This window comes from Physeter macrocephalus, chromosome 15, assembly GCF_002837175.3.
Source record: "Physeter macrocephalus isolate SW-GA chromosome 15, ASM283717v5, whole genome shotgun sequence".
Classification (NCBI taxonomy): domain Eukaryota; kingdom Metazoa; phylum Chordata; class Mammalia; order Artiodactyla; family Physeteridae; genus Physeter; species Physeter macrocephalus.
The window spans coordinates 57,109,533-57,122,352 of NC_041228.1; the positions used below are offsets into that span (position 1 = coordinate 57,109,533).

Consider the following 12,820-nt stretch of genomic DNA (forward strand, 5'->3'; position numbering starts at 1 on the left):
GGCATGTGGGATCCTCCCAGACCAGGGCACAAACCCGCGTCCCCTGCATCGGCAGGCGGACTCCCAACCACTGCGCCACCAGGGAAGCCCCGAACCAGGATTTCTTAATTCCACCAAACGAAACAAACTAACATCGTGACTGTTCGGTGCTCCAGCGTCACCTACCCGCAGGTCACACGCTTTGCCACGTCCAGTGGCGCAGGTCCTGGATTGCACATCCAGTAAATAGTGCATGACTAGCTGGCTGGCTGCATGGATTAATGGGAGACTGTAAAATTCGTTTAACTATCTTTTTTTAAAAATTAATTAATTTTTACTTTTGGCTGCGTTGGGTCTTTGTTGCTGCGTGCAGGCTTTCTCTAGTTGCAGTGAGCGGGCTTCTCATTGCGGTTGCTTCTCCTGTTGCGGAGCACGGGCTCTAGGCGCGTGGGCTCAGTAGTTATGGCGCACGGGCTTAGTTGCTCCGCGGCATGTGGGATCTTCCTGGACCAGGGCTCGAACCCGTGTCCCCTGCATTGGCAGGCGAATTCTTAACCATTACGCCACCAGGGAAGTCCCCTAACTATCTTTTTGATATAATTTTTACTCCAACATTGCCCACTGGGGCACATTAAATATGTTCATTCTCTGTTTTCAATTACAAAAAATCAGTAGGGTAATAAACAGTAATGAGTTCCAAGACTGTTTTGTTGCTGCTGTCATTTAACACTTTACTTGATACAATACATCACCTCTCCATAAAGAAAAATGTTGGCAATAGCTGATATAAATAGTAACATCTATCGAGTTCTTACTCTGTGCCAGGCAGGGAGCTATATTCTTCACATGAAATTTCAGAATTCACCCTCACAACAACTTTCTAGGTAAGTAGTAGTATTTTTCTTGTTTTACAGTTGAGAAAACTGTGTAAACCATGTTGCTCCTTGGGCTATATGAAATATATTTGTTTGCAGAAGGAAAATACGGACATTAATGATCCTTTTACAAAAAGATTCTTTTGAGTGACAGGATTTCCTCTAGTCTTTTAATGTAACAAATACTCCTAGGTCATTCAAAACCTTTCAATTATACTAGTTCAGTTTACATGCTTTGCATTTACAACAATTCTTCAAGAACACACCTCTATACTTGAAAAGAGAGCTCTAAGTTATTGTCCTGGTGATGATGTTTTTATATTTGAGAGAGAGATAATCACTTGAACAAAAATAAGTTATTACTCCATATTTGTTTAAACCATAACTAGAAAAAAACTTAACTATAAGTATGTATATTTAAGATTTTTTATTATGGAAGTTAAACCCCTACACACCTATCATGCAGCTTCAAAAATTAATAAAACTTTCCAAGCTACAAATATGTTTTTGAAATATTGGTACTAAGAGGGGTGATCATGTAATTTATTACCCAAACTAGGACATTTTTGACAGTAAAAGGAGGTGTTAGAATAACTCCACCAGGACAACAGGCATAAACCCCGACTGTACTGGGGAGACCATGGCATATGATCACCCTAGAACAAATTCATTTCTGTAATATTTAAGGCATGTAATAGCATACCCATATGTAAGAACATATAGGACAGATAGTTCTGATGTGAAAGAAGACACACACATCTCTTATTAAATAGTCTTCTATATTCATTGTTGTTACGGACTGAATGTGTCCTCCAAAAATTTATATGTTGAACCCCTAACCACCACCTCCCTCCAATGTAATGGTACTTGGAAGTGGGGCCTTTGGGAGGTCATTAGGTCATGAGGGTGAAGCCCTTATGATGGGATTAGTGTCCTTATAAGAAGAGAAAAAGAGGTCCCCACCACCCCTCTCTCTCTCTTTCTCTCTCTGCCATAGGAGGACCCAGAAAGAAGACAGCCATCTATGAATCAGGAAGTAGGACTTCATGAGGGACCAAATGGGCCAGCACCTTGATCTTGGACTTCCCAGCCTCCAGAACTGTGAGAAATAAAAGTCTGTACTTTAAGCCACTCAGCCTGTAATATTTTGTTACAGTAGCCAGAGGACCCTAAGACAGTCATGCTGAATAGGATTTGTATGGGCTTTTCTATTCTGTGGAAGAATTAAATAAGACATATATTTACTTTTAAGAGCACGAACTTGGCAGTAAATCTATTACTATAATCTAGGGGCAATCTAATAATTCTAGCTCTAGCCCAGCAGTTAGAGTTCATGGGAGAAGACAAACCTACACGTGTGACAGCTGCCTGCCACCTGCTAGCCGAACGTGTTCCCTAGCCTCTCAGAGATCCCTTTTCTTCCTTCACCCCATAAAATGGAGATAATAATAGGATTTATTTCAGAGGGTTGTTGTGAGGACAAATGGGTAATGGGGGCAGAGCACATAGCATGTCACCTGACACGCATGAAAGTTCAGTGGAGGGGACCGTTTCTTTCCTTTCTTCTTCTCCTGTCTTCTCCCCACTCAGGCTCCTCTGGGGCCCAGGCGGCGGCAGCAGCGGCCTGGGTTGGCGACTTTACAAGGAGCTGAAGTGGAGGAGAAGGAGCTGCTCCAGGGCCAAGACGCTCACCTAAGATGCTCGCCAGTTACTGGGACAGTTCATTTCTTGTCCTCAGTCAGAGGGACTTCAAAGCGTCCTAACTTGACGATTTAAAACCACAACCCTATTTGTAATCAAAGACTGGTGAGGCCTGAATGTATCACTTACAAGTAAAACTGGGGTATTATTCACCTCAGAAAATTGATATAAGAGTGGATCGAAAAACTTATGTACAGGGTCTAGGGCAGTTTGGCCCACTGTAGACCTCAAAATGGTGGTTACCTTACGATTTTACTTCTAGAAAACTTCCTGAGGAGACAAAATGATGGAAAAGAGTCATGCTGAAGATTCTTTCTCTGCCACAGAGGAGGAGACAAGCCCCCACCAGCCCTTGGAAGATTCCTTCTAATGGCTAACCTGTTTGTGAGTCAGCTCAGAGGACCAGGTCAATATTTAGATTGAAAAGCTCTTGCTCCTGACTAAACGTCAACAAACCTAACAGCAAAAATGTTTTTTCAAAAAATTCTACGCTTCCCTGGTGGCGCAGTGGTTGAGAGCCCGCCTGCCGATGCAGGGGACACGGGTTCATGCCCCGGTCCGGGAAGATCCCACGTGCCGCGGAGCAGCTGGGCCCGTGAGCCATGGCCGCTGAGCCTGCGCGTCCGGAGTCTGTGCTCCGCAACGGGAGAGGCCACAACAGTGAGAGGCCCGCGTACCACAAAAAAAAAAAAAAAATTCTCCTTCGGGGACTTCCCTGGCAGTCCAGTGGTTAGGACTCTGCACTTCCATTGCAGGGGGCACGGGTTCAATCCCTGGCTGGGGAACTAAGATCCCACAAGCCACGCGGCATGGCCCAAAATCCCCCACCGCCCCCAAAATAAAAAAAACTTCTCCTGTGAAAACTTTATTCATTATTAAATTTCCATAGCTTATGATTTTTGTCCATAAAAAAAAAATTCAGAAAATACCTAACATATATTTCATTTTGGGCAGTGATGCATGTGAGAAAAATGATAATGCTTTGTTCTTCACTCATTGTGTTTATGGTACCAAAGAGAAAAGTGCTTTACAAGTCATAAGTGTGCTGCTGCCTGGTTGCTGGTACTGACATAAATAAAGATAAATCTTCTCAAAGGAAATTAAGTGAAGCTGGTGGTCCATTAGCTAATGCTCCTAGAACGCTTCATCCTACTCATATAGAGAAGAGACTGAAAGATAGACATTTAAGATCTGGCAAGATACAGGAGGTAATCATCCAAAGTAAAACTGCTTGTTATCTCACTTCTCTATTTTTCGGTAGACAATATTTTACTACTGAATTCTATGAAGAGCTGAGCAAAAATTTTACCAGACATAAATACCTTAATTGAATTGTGCATATAGAATTGCAGTGTGGAATGTAGATCAACGGAAGGCTCGTGGTGGAGTTGGAATTAGGACATTAGTTCTTTTCAAAACCACAGACATGGACGAACTGGAGAAGGAAAGCCACAGAGAGAGTGAAGCTTCAAATGCTACTAGATGAACAAATAATGACCGCATTATTTGTACTGAACACAGATGGAGTACTTCTTCTTTTTCACATACGGCTTTCCCTGACCCCTCCCACCTCTGAGACAGAGTGTTTTTCAAATCCCCCCAAAGTAGTGCGAGAGCAAAAATGGGGCAGCCCACTGACATTGACAGGAGCCCACGGGGCTTCTGGGAGCTCAGTTTCTCTCCCTGGTCCGAGGTTCAGTTTCTTGTCTCCCCGAGTGACACATGGTTTCAGAGCCCCAGATCAAAGGCACATTTTCACCCACATCTGCATATATGTCATGCACTTGCAGATTTGCACGTGCAACTGAACAGTCCAGAGACTGGCATGGGGTCTGTGATTCGAGTTGTTCTCCAAAGGTCAGAGGCCGCTCAGCCAGCTTAGCACTCGGCCAGCAGCCCAAGCAAAGCAGGGTCCTTTCCTCCCTCTCTCCCTCTCTTCTTCCTCTCCCTTCCTCCCTTCTTTCCTTCCTGCCCTCCTTTCAAAACTACTCTCATCCTAACGTTAGGAGCCAGAGACCAGCCTGAGAGATGTCAGGAACTTACATCAGCAGTGACAAATAGGTGTCCAGTATCCAGGATAATAGTCCTAGGACCTCAGCACTCCAATCCTAGTGAAGTGTTTTTACCAATTTCTAGTGAGGAGAACTTGAGTTATTTTCTTGAGCAAATATTTGAGTTATATCCATGGCAGTTATCATTGCTTGAGTTTCTACAAGTAGGGTTAAACTCCACATTAAAAAAATTTAAAGCGGGGCTTCCCTGGTGGCGCAGTGGTTGCGCGTCCGCGTGCCGATGCAGGGGAACCGGGTTCGCGCCCCAGTCTGGGAGGATCCCACGTGCCGCGGAGCGGCTGGGCCCGTGAGCCATGGCCGCTGAGCCTGCGCGTCCAGAGCCTGTGCTCCGCAACGGGAGAGGCCACAACACAGGGAGGCCCGCATACCACAAAAAAAAAAAAAAAAAAAATTTAAAGCAAATATTCAACCTCAATCAATACTTTCACTGAAGTAGTTGTGATTAAGAGAGTAACTGAGGGCTTCCCTGGTGGCGCAGTGGTTAAGAATCCGCCTGCTAATGTAGGTGGACCCAGGTTCGAGCCACGGAGCAACTAAGCCCGCGCGCCACAACTACTGAAGCCCGCGCACCTAGAATGTGCGGGCCACTCCACTGAAGCCCTCACGCCTAGAGCCTGTGCTCCACAAGAGAAGCCACCGCAATGAGAAGCCCGTTCACTGCAACGAAGAGTAGCCCCCGCTCGCCGCAACTAGAGAAAGCCCACGCGCAGCAACAAGACCCAACTCAGCCATAAATAAATAAATAAAAAGGAATGGAACATTTCACTAAACTGGGTAAGATTAAAAAAAAAAAGAGAGTAACTGAGGTAAGTCACGAACTTGATTACAAAAGACCCACAAGACAATTCCAAATTAATGAATGTGCTAACTGTGCTTCCCAGTTTGTGCAGCAATCCCCACTGGTCTTCAGTTTGACACATATACTTTTGTACTTTTATGCTGTTTGTCTTGGAAATTCCCTCAGGGACACTAAATTGGGCCTTTGTTGAATTCTGTGTAACAACTGATACAACGCCAACTAGACACTAAATTTATGTTTTAGGTGATCAGTTTGATGGTAGATAGTAAATATGGCTGCTGGACGCAAGACAATGCACAAAATAAATTCCTGTCTGATCCTTATTGATCGTGTCGTCACCGCAATCCATGTAATAACCACGCCCACAATGAAACACATCAGTTCATATCAAATGGCAGCATTGCTTCTGGGTATGCACTAGAGGGTGGAGGTTGCCATCGAGACTCAGAACTTGGGTTCTGGTTCACAAAGTGCATCACCTGAGAAGCCTCAACTCCCTCATATGTTAACTAGGTATGCGCGGATGCAGAACGATGACTCCTGGAAGATGCCCACATCCTAGTCCCTGAAAATTGTCAATATGTTCCCTTGCATGGCAAACAGGATTTTTCCGTTGTGATTAAGGATCTTGAGATGGGGAGTTTATCCTGGATTATCCAGGTGGGTGCAATGTAATCACAAAGGTCCTTATCCAGGAAAGAGGGAGGCGGGAAAGTGAGAGGTGATGTGACAACAGAAGCAGAGGTCAGAATGATGCCATGAGCCAAGGAAGGTGAGTGTTCTCTAGAAGCTGGAAAAGGCAAGGAAATGGATAGCCCCTAGAGTCTCCAGGAGGAATGCAGCCCTGCAGACCTATTTTAAATTCCTTTTTAAAAAAAAAAAATTTATTTATTTATCTGGTTGAGCCAGGTCTTAGTTGCTGCAGGTGGGCTCCTTATTGTGGCATGCGAACTCTTAGTTGCGGCACGCATGTGGGATCTAGTTCCCTGACCAGGGATAGAACCCAGGCCCCCTGCATTGGGAGTTCGGAGTCCTATCCACTGCGCCACCAGGGAAGTCCTCCATTTTAGATTTCTGATTTCCAGAACCATGAGAGAATAAGTTTGTGTTGCTTTAAGCCACTAAATTTATGGGTGTTTGTTACAGTAACAATACGAAACTAATACAGGGTTATGTAAGGATTAAATGGAAACTGTTATGTAAAGATTTAACATGGTGCCTGATACGTAGAAAGAGTGGAATAAATGCTGTTATCGATCTATAAAGCATCACCTATAACCCCCTTGAGCTCTTCCAAAGCTCCCTACAACATGTAAAGAAAAAAAAAAGATAATTTACGAGCATAAGGAGGAAGCTAGAATTTATTGAGCTAGGTGCTTTCCATGATGGAATGCTCACAACAAACTTGGGAAGTGGGGCTTCCTAAACTCAGAGAGGTTAAGTAACCTGCCCACCATCACACAGCTAGTAAGATATTAAATCCAGATCCGCATCCCTGTCTGTCTGAATTAAAAGTTCTGGCCTTCCTTCAGATTTTATAGTAGAAAGTGTAGTGAAATATCTATCTTGAAACACTTTAGTTTTTTAAGAAGACATCTTAATATATCTTCATTATCAAATTATCATTTTGTTCAGAATTCTGTCCCAAGTTCATAATACAGTGATATGGTGACTGCCACTTTGCCAGCTCTGCAGTAGTGTAGTAATCAGAGGGATAGTGGCAGCACTAATTAATAATTCATTTATTACATTTGTAAAGCACTTTTACAGCTTAAAAATATATAAAACCTTTTAAAATATATGTCTTGATTCTTCCAGGAGCCTCATGACCCTTGGTGGGTGCAATGTAATCACTGGGTCCTTATACTGGGGTGGGGCATGGGGGCAGGGGAGTCTAATGACCCCTGGAAGGCAAGTTTTACCATTCCCTTCTGCTGATAAGAACTTGGAGGATCACAGGCTGCTTTGCCTGAAGCACATGTCTACATGACATGCCAGAAATGAGTCTCCTGATTCAAAATTTCACAAAATTTCTATTACGTTGATCTTTGGGACTGTCCTTCCCATCATGGTCGGGGAAGTGATTTGCAAATGACTTCCAGCAGAGCACCTAAGCTGTGGTCAGCTGGCAAGTATGCATTTAGGCAGATGAGTCCGGAAACAGTGTGCTGAGCCCTGGAGTTATTTTGAGGTCAAAAGCCAACTCTTCTTATGCTGCACATTAGACTTCCACGGAGGGAATTAGAGATTGCTTCTAAGGGGCTTGGAGTCAAGTTTTACTGAAGGTCATTGTGTTTCATAGCCTGCTCAAACTCTGTATTCTGTGTAATAGCTGTAAACTCTTCACATGGTTACGGTTGGCTCTTATATTTTATTTTTAGTGCAGTGGTGTAAAAAAGAAAATAAACCGTATTTCTCTTTGAAGCTCTTTTGTACAAACAGTAGTTTCTCTTCTCTCTCCAAGTTTGGTAGCCTGTATTCACTTGTTTCCAGGAATTTTACTTTATACAATATAAGTTCATTCCCACAGCCTTGAGATAATTACACCTTAGACAATTCCCTTCCTTTGTAATTATTCTCCAGTTCCCAATCCTTTTCTGAGGACATAACCCCTCACTTTTCATGTAAGTTTACATGTTTTTCTAAAATGTGCGTGAATTGTTCAGAGAACTCCTAATTTTGCATTCACTTGTTTATGATTGCAAGTGTTATTTTATGGTCCCACAGATGTTTCTTGTATGTTTAAATCTTTTTTTTTAATAAGAAAACTGTTTTGAAATTCAAAACTCATTGAATTTTTTTTTTTTTTTTTTTTTTTTTTTGTGGTATGCGGGCCTCCCTCTGTTGTGGCCTCGCCCGTACTGCTGCGGCCTCTCCCGTTGCGGAGCACAGGCTCCGGACGCGCAGGCTCAGCGGCCATGGCTCACGGGCTCAGCCGCTCCGCGGCATGTGGGATCCTCCCAGACCGGGGCGCGAACCCGGTTCCCCTGCATCGGCAGGCGGACGCGCAACCACTGCGCCACCAGGGAAGCCCCAAAACTCATTGAATTTTGTGTTTGGTTTTATTATGAAAAAATAGTCATCCTCTCCTATTTATATGCTGTGCATTCATTATTACAAGCTATCCTTGTCAGCATTATTGTTAGAAATTTGCATAAATTGATAATTAAAATAGTAGAACGGGACAAATGATTTTTTATCACACATACACACATTTTAGCTAGTCACAGTAGTGAAGTATATTATAAGCATGCTACTGCACTTCATTCATTCTAAGGCAGACATATTTTACATTTTACCATCTCTGAGATTGAGATGTGTCTTACAATCAATGTGGTAATAAATCATAGTTTAATTATGAGTTGTTTTTTTCTTCGCAGTATGATGTAAAATTAGGCTGTATCTTCAATTTGGTAGAGTGTTAGATTCAACTAATACAATATGTACCAACACTATTCTATATGTTTTATGAATTCTCCAATTTAATCCTCTAAGCAATCCCTTGATACACATATTCTCCACACTTCACAGAAGAAGAAAATAGATTAAGGAAGCTGCCCTCATTTCTTATGAGCTAATAGTCTGGGGCATGCTGATAACAGCTAGCTCTCCCAGCAGTCGGGGGAAGCTTTGATGTGTAGCAGTTGCTCATTTCCATGGTGTAAATACTCTCAGTATGGCCCGCTTAGCTACTAACACGAAGTCACTGAACACAGAATTGGGAAAATATGCACAAAATTGGCTCCTGCGAGCAGGTGTGAGCTAGCTTCAGTGCACCGTTTATGTTACGTGTTCTTCCTAGGAACCTTTTCCTAGTCCATGTCTTTAATACTACTTGTAGGCCAAACACCACAATAATGCACTCTCTTTTGGTCATCTCCATGTGGACACCCAATGCAATAGATAAATAATACCTTTCTTACCACTGACAATCTCCATGAGAATCGTTACTGAATGCCGGAGAAGGAATAATGGTTAAGACTTTATCCTATCTGTCAGCTAACAAATAAGCCTGCTACGGTTTCATGGATCTGTGTCCCAATACTGGATTTCCTGTCACAGTATTCCTGGATCAGAGACAGAGGGCTTTATTACTCACAGCAAAAGCAGTAGCCATAGTATTGACACTTTCTTGCAGCAGTAGCCTGAGTTCCAATTCCCACTGGATGATGTAGAGAGCCTGCATGTACGGTGGGTGGCGTTACAGGAAAGGGAACCTGAGTTTGGGGCAGCTGAATATTTTATAATGGGAAGTAACCCTGCCTGACTTTTGCCTGGGAGGGAAACACTATTTATCTTACAAGGCTATAAGCAAACCTGCCCTTCGCTCCAGAGGAAACACTATCTCTATCTTTCAAGAGCATTCACCCTGGAAAAGACAGTCTGGAATAAAGACGATCAATGGCCCTGCTCCCAAGATGTAAACAAACGTGAGAAACCTATGAAGAAATTTCCCACGAGTATGCCACTGTTGGCCACTCTGATTAATCTGACTTACAGAGGCTGGGACTGAATCCGTTTCATCTGTCTCATACAACATTTAGTTAAGGCTACTATCAACAGCACTCCAAGCGCAGCAGGATGAGGCCAACCTGGAGTATTGCCCACAGCCATACCCCACCCTCCAGCCTGCCCACCCAGGATCCTGAACATACTTTGCTGAACAAATTCCAAGAGCCAACAGAGTCTCTCTTAGCTAGCCAGATGCCTTTCTCCTTTAGCTTCTGTATTGACTTTTCTTCTTGGCCTGAGGTATTAATACAGTTACAGAGGGATGGATTGGAGATTGCACAGACTCTGCCTTGGTCTATGTAGAAGACGTCCGGGCAATTCTATCAACAGCCCTGACCAGTGAATTGAAGATGATCCGAATACCTTCTAGGGCCAAGGTGGTATCATCGATCACGTCAGCCAAAGTCAGGGACACATTTTAAATCATCTTGTCTTTTTTTGGCTCCAACTAAATCATTTACTTTCCCTTGAAGAAATGACTGAAAAACCACAACTCTGGAAAAACAAAGCTAAACACAGCATTCTGAGCGTTGCGTGACACGACCAACCCTCTACACGACATGGTAATAAGGCCCATCGGTGGATATACGTATGGCAGAGGTTTTAAATTCCATACATACAGATTTAATAACTGCAAAGAAAAACACAAGCAAAAAAATTAAAACAACAGCAACCAATCAAACGCTGCACATAGACGCTGTCCCTTTTGCATTGCCCTTTAGAAGGAGGGCCAGCAGCACCCGGCCCCCACCCAGTAAATCGAGGGCAAAACCCCACCGACGATGCCCTCACCTCCCCTCCACTCGGCGGTCTCGGCACCACCTCTCGCGCTGCAGCCTCCACCCACGGCCTCGCTGGCAGTTGCCGGGGTGTTGGAACAGAGTCAAGCAGGGGTTTCTGGTAAGATCGCTCCATATAAATAAATACCATGATTTTAGGACGGGCAGCCACCTCGTCTACTGGGAAATCATTTTTCAAGCCTGGGCATGAGAAACCTTATACAATTCACATACATTTGAGAGTAAACGAGATTATTTGGAAGAAACGCAAGTAACTCATTGTGATAGTGACAGAGTCAATAGCTACTGAAGACATATTTTGGGGGTAAAAAGACAAGTCAGGGTTTGCTGTACAAGATACATCATCTTTTCTAATTGGATGAGCTGTACCATTAGGGAAAACTGTCTACAGGGTGCACATCAGTCAGTTATCCCACTGGAAAGCTTCCCAAAGTAGCAAAGCCTCATTTGGGAGAGATCTCTGTTCTTGTCTAAGGGCTACATGATCCACTTGTGATGTTTTCTTAAATACTTGAAGGTCCTTATGGCCACCTCTAATGCGTTAAGGCAACATGTTTTGGGGAGAGAGGCAAGTCAATGCCCAGTTTCCACACAGGAAGTACACATGGTGCCCCCAGAAAGAAAGTGTTCTTTATAGTTGTTGAGGCCCCGAAGTGGGACTGACATCAGTCAGAGAGCACAGTCTGACAGTGCATCCAGTGTAGCCTCCTGACTGGTGGGTGGGTTTTGGGGTTCCCAGGTCAGTTTGCGTAATTGAGTCTAGACCTTATATTTTGGAGGGATGGCCTAAGGGCAGTCAGTCCAGCCTGTCTAATCTATCCATACAACCAGCCAAGTGGCATTCATCTGCCCCACTGAGTGACGGAGTGGTGACTATAGAATGGGAGGGGAGAAGACATCCAGTGGAGTTGACAGTTGTTTCTTGCCTGGGCGGTACAGAAGCTAAGGCCATTCCCTGCTCTTTCCAATAGACTTCTTGACAGCATTGAAGGGAATGGTGATCCAACAGAGATGGAGAATGTTAGACTCAACAGTCAATTCAATTTTTTTTTAACTGAGGTACAGCTGATTTACAATGTTGTGTTAGTTTCAGGTGTACAGCAAAGTGATTCAGTCATACATGCTTTTTCAGATTCTTTTCCATCGTAAGTTGTAAGGTAATGAATATAGTTCCCTATGCTATACAGAAGATCCTTGTTGTTTATCTATTTTATATATGGTAGTGAGTATCTGTTAACCCCAAACTCCTAATCTATCCCTCCCCTCCAACAGTCAATTAAATTTAAGGCACTTGCAATCGTTTGGGAGAGGTTTTGTGAAGTAGCTCCAAGTGCAGTTCTAAAAGATAAAGACTGGGACTTCCCTGGAGGCCAGTGGTTAAGACTCTGCGCTTCCACTGAAGGGAGCACGGTCCGATACCTGGTCAGGGAACTAAGATCCCACATGCTGCACGGCACGGCCAAAGATAAATAAATAAATAAATCGCTAAATAAAAGATGAAGACCATTAATGTCCTTTCCTCTCCCCGTCCCATGCCTTTCGGATCTTAAGGTGTCCCCTCCACTGCCATAACTTCACCTTTCTTTCCCAATCATCCTCTGCATCTAGACCTTTCGTCCAAGGGGGTCAGGTTGCAAGAGGGATAAGAACTTTTTTTTTAAGGAAATATTTATTTATCGAATATTTTATTTATTTATTTATTTATTTATTTATTTATTTATTTTTGTCTGCGTTGGGTCTTCATTGCTGCACGTGGGCTTTCTCCAGCTGCAGTGAGAAGGGTCTACTCTTAATTGCGGTGCGCGGGCTTCTCTTGTTGCGGAGCACAGGCTCTAGGGTGCGAGAGCTTCAGTAGTTGTGGCACGCGGGCTCAGCAGCTGTGGCTTGTGGGCTCTAGAGCACAGGTTCAGTAGTTATGGCACACGGGCTTAGTTGCTCCGCAGCATGTGGGATCTTCCCGGACCAGGGCTCGAACCCGTGTCCCCTGCATTGGCAGGCGGATTCTTAACCACTGCGCCACCAGGGAAGCCCTGTTGAATATTTCTTTTAGAATATTTTTTTAAGAGCAGTTTTAAGTTTGCA

General features: G+C 43.8%; 1 pseudogene; it reads right to left on the reverse strand.

Moving 5' to 3' along the window:
* Positions 1-9,612, reverse strand: part of LOC102986396 (glutathione S-transferase P-like) — a 21,857-nt pseudogene extending 12,245 nt beyond the window's left edge.
* Positions 9,613-12,820: the final 3,208 nt, after the last annotated feature.